Genomic DNA, 13,368 nt, shown 5'->3' with positions numbered 1-13,368 from the left:
TGAAATTGCTATTAAAAATATTGCATTTATATATAATAAGCCTATTTTACATTTACCCACATATTCTTTTTGATGCTCTTCACTTCTTCCTGCAAAATTGGGCTTCCATCTGATATTGTCTCTCTTCAATACTTGCTTTTGGTATTTCTTTTAGTGAAGGTCTGCTGGAGATGAATTCTCTCCTCCTTTGTCTAAAATGTTTTTATTTTACTTTCACTTTAAAAGAAAACCAGTTTAAAAGAAAACTGGGTGGCCCAGTTGGTTGAGAAACTGACCACTGATTTTGGCTCAGGTCATGATCCCAGGGTTGTGGGATCAAGACTTGTGTCAGGCTCTACACTGAGTGTGGAGGCTGCTTAGGATTCTCTCTCTCTCCTTTGCCCCTCTCCCCACTCTGCATGTGCTCTTTCTTTCACTCTATCTAAAAAATGAATGAATGAATAAATGAATGAATGAATGAATGAATTAAAGGATATTTTCACTGGTATATAATTCCAGATTTTTGAAAAATAATTCTGATTATTTTTCCTTCAATACTTTAAAGATGATTTTCCAGGGGCGCCTGGGTGGCTCAACTGGTTAAGCGTCCAATTCTTGATCTCCACTCGGATCATGATCTCACAGTTAGTGAGATGGAGCTATGCCCAGCGTGATGGGATAAAGCCTTGTGTTGGGCTGTGCTCTGACAGTGCAGAGCCTGCTTGGGATTCTCTCTCTCCCCTTCTCACTGACCCTCCCCAACTCGTGCACTTCAAAAACATAATAATAAAGGGGTGCTTGGGTGGTTCAGTCAGTTAAGCATTGACTTTGGCTCAGGTCACCATCTCACGATTTATGGGTTCCAATACTGCATGGGGTTCTGTGCTGACAGCTCAGAGCCTGGAGCTTGCTTCTGATTCTGTGTCTTCCTCTGTCTCTGCCCCTCCCCCACTTGTGCTACCAGTGTCTCCCTCAAAAAATTAATAAACATTAAAAAAATTTTTTTAAATAATAATAAAAAAATAAAGATGGCGTTCCATTGTCTTCTGGCCCCTGTATTCCCACAAAGTCACTTGTAATTTGCAGAGTTAGTTTCCTGTATATAATGCATCTTTTTTTTTTTTTTTTTGGCTGCTTTTAAGATTTTTTTTTTCTCTATCTCAGTTTTCACCAGAATTTGACTTAGATATCCCTAGGTTTAGATTTTGTTGTATTTATCCTGTTTGAGCTTTTTCTTGAATCTGTAGGTTATGGACTTCCATAAATTCTGGAACAAGCACTAAAATTTCCTGTTTCTTCTGCCTCATTCTCTTTCTTCTTCTGGGATACAAATACATGTCTGATAGACAACCTGATATGGCCCCATAGATCTTATGTCCTTTCACCCTTTATTTTCTTTATATTTGATTTTAGATTACTTCTATTGACCTGTCTTATGTTTACTGTGTCCAGTGTGCTGTTAAACACATTGAATAAATAATTCATTTCTAGTATTTTTTTTTCATTTGTAAGATTTCTATTTGGTTCTTTTTTATGGTTTCCAGTCTTCTGCTGAATAATCTATTCATGGAGATGTTGTCCACTTTCCCCACTAGATCCTTTAACATTTTTTCCTGCTTGTTTTAAAGCTCCTGTCTGATAATTCCAACATCTGGAACATCTCTGGGTCTGTTTCTATTGATTGCTCTTAAACATAGTTCATAGTTTCTTGCTTTTGTACATATCTCTTCAAGTTTGATTGTATGCTAGTAATTATGTGTTAAGAATAATTGAGAACATACTGATATTTACCTCCAATAAAAGGTACACCTATTCTTGTGTCCATTCATACACTGGGGTGGAGGGTGAATCAATTTAATCTGTAGCTGGACTTTGTTGCAGCTGTAGCCACATTCACTCACCTTGGCCCCAAATGTTTTGAGGGAGGGATAGGACTTCTCTTCTGGGATCTGAGCACTTTGAAGATATCTTTAGGCTTCACCATTCCACCACTCATGTCTTAGCTATAGGAGACTTATCTCTGCCTAAAGCCAGACTGACAACCTTTTGGGTTGCTGCACAGTTCTCTCTGCTATTTTCCCCTGGCATTGAAGGGTCACTGCAGTGCACTCAGAAAGGCCCAGGGTAGGTGCCTCGGATAGATATCCTTCTGCTCTTGTGCCCTGCCCAGGATTTGAAGTGGGGTTCAGAAGACATTTGATGCATTCGTCACTGTCCTTCTGCTTTCCAGCCTCTGAAATTTTGTTGCAATCATCTCCTTCTAGTTTATACTTTAAGATACACACTTTAGTATCACTTTAAATGGGTTTTTGGAAGGAGCACATTAAATATACGTGTTTAATTCATTCTCTTTAATCCAACACCTTTCTATTTGCTTTCTGACTCTGGTTGTTTTTACTGTTATTGTTAAGCCTTTGCATATTTATTTATGATTTACCTTATTCCAAAGGGCAATCCAATTTCTACATTCTAATTCTTATTTCAGCTTTATAAAAATAAACCCAAAACTTTAAAGTAATTCAGTCAATATAACTAAAATCTATAACTATTTAAAGGAGTTTAGCTACCAAGTGCTCATCTTTAACAAAATGTCCTATCAACTGGAAGGATGGATGCATGCCTGTATTTAAGTCATTTCTTCATGCAACAAGTTTATATTTCCTACTTTTCCTCTCTCCCAACTTTATGTTTTTAGTATTTCTTCTTGCTCCTCCTCCTCCTCCTCTTCCTCCTCTCCCCCTCCTTCTTCTTCTTCTTCTCCTCCTTCTCCTTCTCCTTCTTCTTCTAGTGTATGCTTTATGCCCAGCATGGGGCTTGAACTCACATCCCCGAGATCAAGAGTTGCATGCTCTACTGACTAGAGAGGAAGAGAGAGAGACCGGGAGAGCGAGAGAGAGCGAGCGAGCGAGAGAGAAGTGTTTATGAGAAGAGAGAGAGAGAGGGAGAGTGAGCCCCTCCTCTTTTTCACCTTTAAAACAAAAACACAGAACTATTTACAATTGGGAAGAAACATGTGCATTATCCACTACTTTTTCCAAAAAAACAAAAACAAAAATAGACTAGCTCTCTTCCCAAGCAGATGGCAAGATCTAAGTGTCTTATCAGAGTCCAACACTGGGCTGACCAGCTACTTACATGACAGTTAGCAAACACCATGGCAGGTTAGGGGTAATGCCACTGGAAGGCTTATTTTGGATTTCTCAGCCTCTATCCACAATTCTTATGGACATAAGACTCCTTCCCGACCAGCTAATTAACAAAGCAGCCAATGTTCAGAGCTCCTTTCACTTATATTACTCAACACATTTCTCCTCATCTCTATTCCCCCCCAGCCCCCGCCCAAACTTGGCATCCTGTATTTATACATCAGGGTGTCCTGGTTCACTTATACAGTATGATCTGTGTGACAATCCACTTTTTGTCCCTTAGATGTCCCATCCCTATTCTCTCACACTTCAACTCCATGTTAGCCTTAGATACCAAGGCCTCTGTCCATCTGAAAGTACTGAAAATTCAGATGTAAGAGTGACAGACCAAAAGCACCTAAGCTCAATTTGTTAACAGAGACATGGTTGGCTGACCCATTTTCCAAATGAAATGTGGTTCCACTTTAAAAGTCAAGGCTGTCATAAAAATGCCACAGAAACTGAGAATTTCGCTTATATGTAGAAACCCTTCTTCAAAATTAGAATTTGGCTGTGTGCAGCTTAAAAAGCAAAATAGGCCAAAGCACATGAAAGAGGTTAACCACGATTATTTTCCCCCACAATAAGTGGTTTTAACTCAGACCACGTTCCACATTCAGTCAAGTCCAAAAAAAGAAGTGGTCCATGTCTCACTGCATTAAGTGTAGCATTTACAACGTGTCTATCATCTTGGTTCACGACAGTGGGAGCCTTCCGTTACATTTTACACTCCTTCAGTCACAGAGCTGTGAGAAGTTTGGTCACAAAAAATGATACAGCATCGCTTCTGTTCCCTCAAAATGCACCTCCCAAACCATGGCTCTGGGAAGCTCCCTGAATCTTTTGATAAATGATTCTACACTGATATGGCAACAGATGTTGAAGGGCTTACTATTCCTCTTTCTAGAGGATGATATTGCACCCTTCACTGGGGCTTGCTAGAGATCTGATGCCTCAAATAGTGGGAAGTTAGCAGTGGGGGGTAGGGGTAGTGGTCTTCATCAGGCAGTGTTCTTGTGACCCTTCATGTATCGTGGCAATCTTTGCAACCCAGACAATTCCAGCTGGTACTTTGCCTTTTCAATTCAACAGAAAAACATGGGAGTGAATCCTGCCCCTAATGGAGGCAGAGTCAGAGAAACAAGGGTGATTTCTTGAGGTTTTATGAAGTTCTTTGAGGGTTTCTCATGAGGTAAACTTGACACACACTCATCGGAAGCCTTGACTAGAGCTGAAGGATCTGCTTCTAAGATGATGCATTCACAGTACTGGCTCGGTGCTGGTTGTTGGCAGGAGGCCTCAGTCCTTTACTTTGTGAACCTCTCACATGGCTGCTTGAGTGTCTTTAATGACATGGCAGGTGCCTTCCCCCAGAAAGTGATCCCAAAATGTTGTATAATTTGACTCAGAAGTCACACTGCACCAATTCTGCATGTCCTATTGGTTACACTGGTCAGCCATATCCAGTGTGGAGGTGGGAGGGACTACACAAGAGTGAATACCAGGAGGTGAGGATCACTGGGGGCCATCTTAGAAGCTGCCTATCACAAATATATAGTTGATTCTTAGGCAACATAGGGGCTAGGGGTGCTGACCCCTGCATAGTCACAAATCCATGTATAACTTTTGGCTCTCTAAAAACTTAACTACCAATAGCCTATTATTGGCCAGAAACTTTACTGATAACATAAACAGTTGACTAAAATATATTTTGTATATGTATCATATACTATATTCTTACAATAAAGCTAAAAATGTTAGAAAATCATAAGGAAGAAAACATAAATTTACAGTACTATACTTCATTAAGAAAAATCCACATATAAGTGGATCTGTGCAATTCAAATCCTTGTTGTTCAAAGGTCAACCGTTTATCAAAAATTATAGAATATTGTGGGGGTACCTGGGTAGCTCAGTTGGTTGAGCATCTGACTCTTGATTTCAGATCAGGTCGACATCCCAGGGTCATGGGATCGAGCCACACATTGGGCTCCATGCTGAGTATGGCGTCTGCTTAAGACTCTCTCTCTCTCTCTCTCTCTCTCTCTCTCTCTTCCCCCTACCTCTTTCCCGTTTGCACACACACCCTCTCTCTAAAATAAAATAAATTTAAGAAAATTAAAAAAATTATACAATACTATGCATGCTGTCAGTAACAGTGTTTTTCACTAATTAGTTCATTATCATTGCCCCATGTCAGAATGTTTTATGTCATCATTTTTAGTGGCTGCATAATAGTCTATTGTGTGGACACACTGAAAGTTAATTCTGTAATTATGAACATTTACTTCTAACCTTTTATCACATAATGAATACTGTGATGAGCATCCCCATACATTTATTCACATACTACTTCTGAAATAAATTTAAAAGAAGGAAACACTGATATCCAAGATAATTTATTCTACTTGTATATCAGACCATTAAAAGGATTGCACATAATTCCTCGACACTTGGCCTTTATAATTACCATTTTACAAAAGCTCAAAGTCTTTTTTTTCCCCAAACATGAGCTTCTGTGAGAGGTTTCAGATTAATTTTGGAATGTTAACAAGAGCTTAAGGCAGACTAACCCAAACATGCAAACGCTCTTGTTTTCTGTTTAAGGGTGACAATTAATGAACAACTTTTTGTTAACTATTTATTTGGAGAAATCATTACATCTACTTTAAAAGTTTTTTTATTATTACAAATGTACATCTGAGAGAGAGATTTTTCCAATGGTTTGGCTGTTTGCTATGACATTCTAATTCCTTATATACTGATTGAGAATATCCAGATAGAGAGATCAGTGTTCAAAGAAGCAGTCCTTAGGGCTATTATCAACTCCTTGTCTCACTCATCAGATGGTAAAAAGTGAGAGCTTTTGATTTAGATAAACTTTGAATTTATTATAAAATGGTGAACTTATTTTCTATCAATTCAGAGAAAGCACACACAAGATCTCAAAACTTCAATCATCAAATACGTTCTCAAAGAGATTTCTGTCACATGAGATCAAAAGAGAACTCAAGCTTCCATCACTCTGCTGCCATATTTACTCATGTATTTAACATTTGCCAAGTGGATTTGGGTCAATTTAAGAAACTGTAAATAAATATTGATACATCATAACAGAAGCTATTACTCACATTCTAAGTAAACCACTGATTCTAATTTATTCACAATTTTGCAGTGGCATCATTCCATGGAGAAAATTAGATTTTTACATATCAGAGCAAATCACAAAGCCAAAATGTCAACTTCATACATCAGGCAATTACTTGTAGTGTTTATTTTGGGGAAAATTTTCTACATATATTTACTTAGAAAGCTGCACGGGTCCTCCAAAATAAATAGGGGCTATAATTCTTGCCAAAAAATCCACAGTTCCAGAGAGCTACTCATCAATTTCTAGTAGCATTAATGAGGAAAGGCGCTGAGACAGTCATTCACACTGTCTTTATGATAAGAGTAACCTACAGGGCAAATCAAGATTAAGGACAAGGACAAGACTAATGGTTTGGAAGCCTCCTCTTTTTTTAAATCAATCATCTGAAATCTGCATTTACTACCTAAAGTCCCCACAGAGCACTAGAACCTTCAGAGAAGAGGGAGAATTGGTCCTGACAACATCACTGAAATCTTTTTTAGGGTTGGAATGGTCTCTTTATGGGTGCAGAAGGATCTTATGTTCCCACACACTGGGGGGTAGGTTGGCTAGTTCTCCATTGTAGGGACTGTTCTAAGCATTACAGGATGTTTAGCAGCATCCCTGGACTCTCTTCCTAGTTGTGACAACAAACCATGTCTTCAGATATTGCCAAATGTTTCCCAGAAGGTGGAAAAATTATCTCTCATTGAAAAATTCTGTCTTGATAGGACAGTCTTCTCTCTTAAAAAAATTTTTTTTTAAATCTTTATTTATTTTTGAGAGAGAGACAGACAGAATGCAAGCGGGGGAAGAACACAGAGAGGGAGACACAGAATCCGAAGCAGGCTCCAGGCTCTGAGCTGTTAGCACAGAGCCGAGTGCAAGGCTCAAACCCATGAACAGTGAGGTCATGACCTGAGCCAAAGTCAGAAGCTTAACCAAGGGAGCCTCCCAGGCACAACCCAGATAGTCTTCTCTCTTAAAGATACATTTTATTCTTAAGGGCTTTACCATGCATGTATTACATCTTTCACATGGCATCAAGGTGTGGGGGTCATCCTTAAGCTGGAAAACATGCCAATGAGCTAGCTGAGGAGTCTAGAACACCTTGATGGGATTTCCCCAGGATGTGTGTTTTTCAGGTTGGTGCCATCATGTTCCATGGGTAGTGGCTGATTTTAAATAGCCAGGGGGTAGGATTCTGCTTAGGCAAGGTGGGTTCATTCCGATGGGTTCCTCTCAATTAGCCACATGTTATGTGGCTACAAGCCTTTGCTCATTTTTTCTTATAAGCTGAGGCTTCGTTTGAAAAAAGTACATTTCAACATGATGAATTAAGGGAGATAAAATAACCTTAAGTAAAAAGAACTTCTGCCTTTCCCAGGGTGCAAGAAATGGCTTTTGCCTAGTCAGAATCTTCCAGGGTGGCCACCGGACACGGCTTTGGGCAAAAGAAGTTAAAAGAATGTTAGCATGACCAAAGATCAGTTTTCTTCCTAAACAACAGAAAATAACTGAAAAGAGGCCAAAAGACTTACTAAATTTCCCTTTTCTTGTAATATGGATTTCTTCCTTATCTGCTTAGATTGTTTTCTCCCTTTTTTCTACTTGCAAGAACAGGAAAGATTCGTAGCAAATTAGAAAAAAAAAATGGCACTATGTTATTTAAATGTAGCATTAAGCCTTTTAGTTTCTGTTGACCTAGTAGGTGGGCCTAATTTATAACATTTCATAATGTACTTACTGTATATTTGATCCAATTGAGATAAAAATGATTTAAAGGGGGGAAGTGAATTTAACTGGATTGAATTTGGAATCCTCACACCCCCTAATGTCATGCCTGCTCTTCACTCCTGATACCCACAGCCCAGATGCCTGAGAAGCCCCATCCGTGCCACTGCGGAAGAGTCTCTGAGATACCACTTGCAACAAACCAGTCAGCAGCACAGCAGAGAGCCTGAACACATCAGGCTCCCCATTATCCCAGGTGTAGACCTTCATAACTGCCTGTTAACTATGCCAGTTGCCTTTGGGTGGCTCACCTGCCACATCACGGAAGGGCTGATTTCCTTCCACCTGATCTAGAGATCTTCATCCGGCCTCTGGCTTATTCCACCCCTCTGCCAGACTCTCATTAACCAAAAGAAAAAATTTCCTTCCAGACTTCATCTTCTGATCCAGCCAGATGGTAGATAAATAAATAACAGAGCAAAGAGGAAAAACATACTTGCTTTTGCTTAATAAAATACTGACAGTATCTGATGTTGTCACAGGAAATATTCAAATGTCAACAGCAGTCAAGTATTCACAGTGCATGGAAGGAAGGCCTAGAGGGAGGCATTTTCACTCAGCCTCCGGTTTTCATGGCACAGAAGACTGGAGGCAGTTCTGAGGGCTTTGAGAGCTCTGGAGAAGTCAAGGAAACTCAAGGCATTAAACCAAAGTGAAAGAGTTTCATCCTGTTGGGGTGACATTGGTTTGGTATTCTCTAGAAAGGACTGCCTGTAAACAAAATTCAAAATGTGATAGACCTTTGCTTGAATGTAATGGCATCCTAGCCCCGGCTGGGCAGACCTTTCTTAGATAGAAGAAACTGTGAGCCACTGCTCAGAAATTTCTGCTTGAGTCTGTGCCATGACAATATATGTCTGCTGATGAATCAGAATGTTCTTTGGTCAGAAAGAGAAAACTGTGTGAAAATACGCATTTTCCCTTTAGCCCAAGCTGTCCAGGAACACAGCCCAAATCAGTATCCAACTGTTTAATACCATTGTCCTAGGTGCCAGGGAGAAAACTGCTGTGTATACCTCCTTTAGATAGTCTCTGTTTTGATATTATTCTTACAAGGAAGAACAGTAAGACTGGTAAAAGCTGGAAATAATTTTAGAAGAATCCAGGGCTAGAAATTCAACCTAAATTTTAATAGGCAACTCTGTATCCCTTCTCAGATGTCACTGACATGTACAGAAGTGCCATGATGGTCACATAATTGTTTTTATTGATTCATCCAGGCAAACCATCTGAATTCTGCTTGGCAATATTTTGCCACTCTAGTTCAAGTTATTGGAAACATTTGCATTTTTATTCCTCTCTTTATTCTTCTCTCTGCTTTCTTCAATAAATATAGTATGCCTCGAGTGCCCACAAAGTGCCAGGCACTGTGCTGCCTACTAGGAGTTAGCAAAATACAAGGTAGGTCTTGCCTAATGGAGCTTAGAGCCTAGTTGGATGAGAGACAATAATCAAATAATCTCACAAACCAAACCGGAAAAGTACAATGCTATTACATTCTACAAGTAAGAGATATATATTGCTACCTGAGTACATAATTGAAGATTTGCTATAAGGTGGGCAATCAGGGAAGGCCTCCCTGAGGAAGTGATGACTGAACTGTGTTGAAATGAAGAGAAGACTGATGATAATAAAAAATAATTAGATAGCACTACAGACCACGAAAAGTTCTACATGTATTGTCGTACTTAATCCTCACTCATAATTTAACACATATTTGAGCTTTGAATATGGGACTGATGAGGGGTAGCCTTTGGATCTCTCTTTGCAAGAGAGAGAACTGGTAGCACCAAAGGGTATGGTACCTGGCTGAGAATCATAGTAATTAGCAATGACTAAGGACCTGAATTTCTGTATTTCTACAAATGTGTCAGTGGCATTATAAGTAACGATATACGTAATGTCACAAATATGAGGAAAACAACCTTTCAGACATTTATCAATTTCTTCCACTCTTGTAGGTACTTTTTAAAAAATTTATTTATTTTTTTAAAAAAATTTTTTAATGTTTGTTCATTTTTGACAGAGAGAGACAGAATGCGAGTGGGGGAGGGGCAGAGAAAGAGGGAGACAGCACAAAGCCTGATGTGGGGCTCAAACTCACAGACCATGATATCATGACATGAGCCAAAGTTGGCCACTTAACTGAGTGAGCCACCCAGACGCCCCTTTATTTTTATTTATTTATTTATTTATTTATTTATTTATTTATTTATTTATTTATTTTAATATGTGAAATTTATTGTCAAATTGGTTTCCATACAACACCCAGTGCTCACCCCAACAGGTGCCCTCCTCAATACCCATCACCCACCCTCCCCTCCCTCCCACCCCCCATCAACCCTCAGTTTGTTCTCAGTTTTTAACAGTCTCTTATGCTTTGACTCTCTCCCACTCTAACCTCTTTTTTTTTTTTTTTCTTCCCTTCCCCCATGGGTTTCTGTTAAGTTTCTCAGGATCCACATAAGAGTGAAACCATATGGTATCTGTCTTTCTCTGTATGGCTTATTTCACTTAGCATCACACTCTCCAGTTCCATCCATGTTGCTACAAAGGGCCATATTTCGTTCTTTCTCATTACCATGTAGTACTCCATTGTGTATATAAACCACAATTTCTTTATCCATTCATCAGTTGATGGACATTTAGGCTCTTTCCATAATTTGGCTATTGTTGAGAGTGCTGCTATAAACACTGGGGTACAAGTGCCCTTATGCATCAGTACTCCTGTATCCCTTGGGTAAATTCCTAGCAGTGCTATTGCTGGGTCATAGGGTAGGTCTATTTTTAATTTTTTGAGGAACCTCCACACTGTTTTCCAGAGCGGCTGCACCAATTTGCATTCCCACCAACAGTGCAAGAGGGTTCCCGTTTCTCCACATCCTCTCCAGCATCTACAGTCTCCTGATTTGTTCATTTTGGCCACTCTGACTGGCGTGAGGTGATATCTGAGTGTGGTTTTGATTTGTATTTCCCTGATAAAGAGCGACGTTGAGCATCTTTTCATGTGCCTGTTGGCCATCCGGATGTCTTCTTTAGAGAAGTGTCTATTCATGTTTTCTGCCCATTTCTTCACTGGGTTATTTGTTTTTCGGGTGTGGAGTTTGGTGAGCTCTTTATAGATTTTGGATACTAGCCCTTTGTCCGATATGTCATTTGCAGATATCTTTTCCCATTCCGTTGGTTGCCTTTTTAGTTTTGTTGGTTGTTTCCTTTGCTGTGCAGAAGCTTATTTTCATAAGGTCCCAGTAATTCATTTTTGCTTTTAATTCCCTTGCCTTTGGGGATGTGTCGAGTAAGAGATTGCTATGGCTGAGGTCAGAGAGGTCTTTTCCTCCTTTCTCCTCTAGGGTTTGGATGGTTTCCTGTCTCACATTCAGGTCCTTTATCCATTTTGAGTTTATTTTTGTGAATGGTGTGAGAAAGTGGTCTAGTTTCAACCTTCTGCATGTTGCTGTCCAGTTCTCCCAGCACCATTTGTTAAAGAGACTGTCTTTTTTCCATTGGATGTTCTTTCCTGCTTTGTCAAAGATGAGTTGGCCATACGTTTGTGGGTCTAGTTCTGGGGTTTCTATTCTATTCCATTGGTCTATGTGTCTGTTTTTGTGCCACCAGACGCCCCTTTAAGTTTATTTTTTAATTTAAATCCAAGTTAGTTAACATACAGTGTAACAACGATTTCAGGAATAGAATTTAGTGATTCATCAATTATATTCATCATATATCATCCCAACAAGTGGCCTCCTTTAATGCACTTTGAAACAACAATCATTCATTTATGTTATATTCTCAGTACCACTGAGGATTAGTACTAGAAGAATTGTTCCAACCTCTTCATCTTACACTTCAGGAAATAAAATCTCTGCCTCACTTTTTAAATACATTACAATTTAGGCTCATCATTAAGTCAAGCCTTTCTCCCAGTTTGTCCAAGTTTGACTTCTCATTGTACATGGATCAAAGTTCCAAGATCACTTTCAGCAGATAATTTAAGGTAAAATTTAACGATATGGTTGGTTTTTGAGACAAGTAGAACTCCTCTTCGCCAAATCAGCACCTTGGAGGAACCTGGCTGTGCTACTTGGTGACATGAACAGAAGGCTCCAAAGCAAAGTGTCTGGCTCTGTAGCTCCTTCTCTGGGATAATTAGGCCCAGTATTTGCATGACAAGGGGAGGCAGTTCTTCTCAAATATAATCCCAACACCTCTCTTCCAAGGGAGAAATATATGTTGGGGTCAAAGAATTTAGAGAGGAGGCCAGTTGTTCTGATTACTGATGGTGATGTCACTGGTCACCTATTTAAGCTACGCTTGATTCCTAGGTTATGTCCCGTCTTCGTCTCAGCTTTTACTGGCAGTCACCTGCATTCCCATAGCTCACCCATCTGATTCTGAGTTTAAACCATGCCATGCCAAGGGGGAATCACTAATATTTGAGGCATACTTTTTGTTTCCTTGAATTTTAAAGGTTATCTTCTTGAGGCTGTGCCTCCAATGCAATTGTGTGAAAAGGTAAAAGATAGTGTACAAAGATGTAATCTAATCACTAACAGGTGAGATTAATGCCAGTCTCAGAATCAGTGCCTGGATTCTTTTATTTATATGGTCATATATGATCTAAAATTAAAAATAATGTAAATGAATTCAAATTAATGGTTAATTTTAGAATAAAATGAACACAAAACAACATCATTTAAGGAACAAAAAAAAACCATTAAGGAATTAATTTCTTAGTTTAAGGCCCTTAAGAAATAAGGAAAATGGAAGAAGAGAAAACTAACTATTGGAATACTCACAATTCAGTGAAATAGTTACCACTCTCATTTTTTTTTTTTCAGGTGAAGAAATAAAAGCTCAGAGAAATTAAGTAATACAGTTTCTAGACACTGAGCTTTTTTTTTTTTTTTCTTAAGTAGGCTTCATCCCAGAAGAGCACAGAGCCCAATGTGGGGCTTGAACTCACGACCTGAGATCAAGACCAGAGCCTAGATCAAGAGTTGGCTACTTACCTGACTGGGCCACCCAAGCACCCTTAGACACTGAACTTCTTAAGTGCAAGGACTATATTCTATTTATCTATTTATCTGTCATCCAGCCCTGTATCTCCCACACAGTAGTTGCTCAGTGAATGTTTCATGATTAGCAGAGTAAATCAGCAGATCTCAGATCTGGACACGGATCTATCAGACTCAAAATCCCATGTTCTTGCTGGTCCCCATGCCTCCACCATTGCTACAGAAATGAGAAAACACTGTTGAAATTCAGGTAGACAAATAAAAC

The sequence above is a fragment of the Panthera pardus genome, unplaced genomic scaffold, assembly GCF_024362965.1.
Source record: "Panthera pardus isolate Hobbes unplaced genomic scaffold, ASM2436296v1 HiC_scaffold_24, whole genome shotgun sequence".
Taxonomy (NCBI): Eukaryota; Metazoa; Chordata; class Mammalia; order Carnivora; family Felidae; genus Panthera; species Panthera pardus.
Note: the sequence above shows the minus strand (reverse complement) of the source record.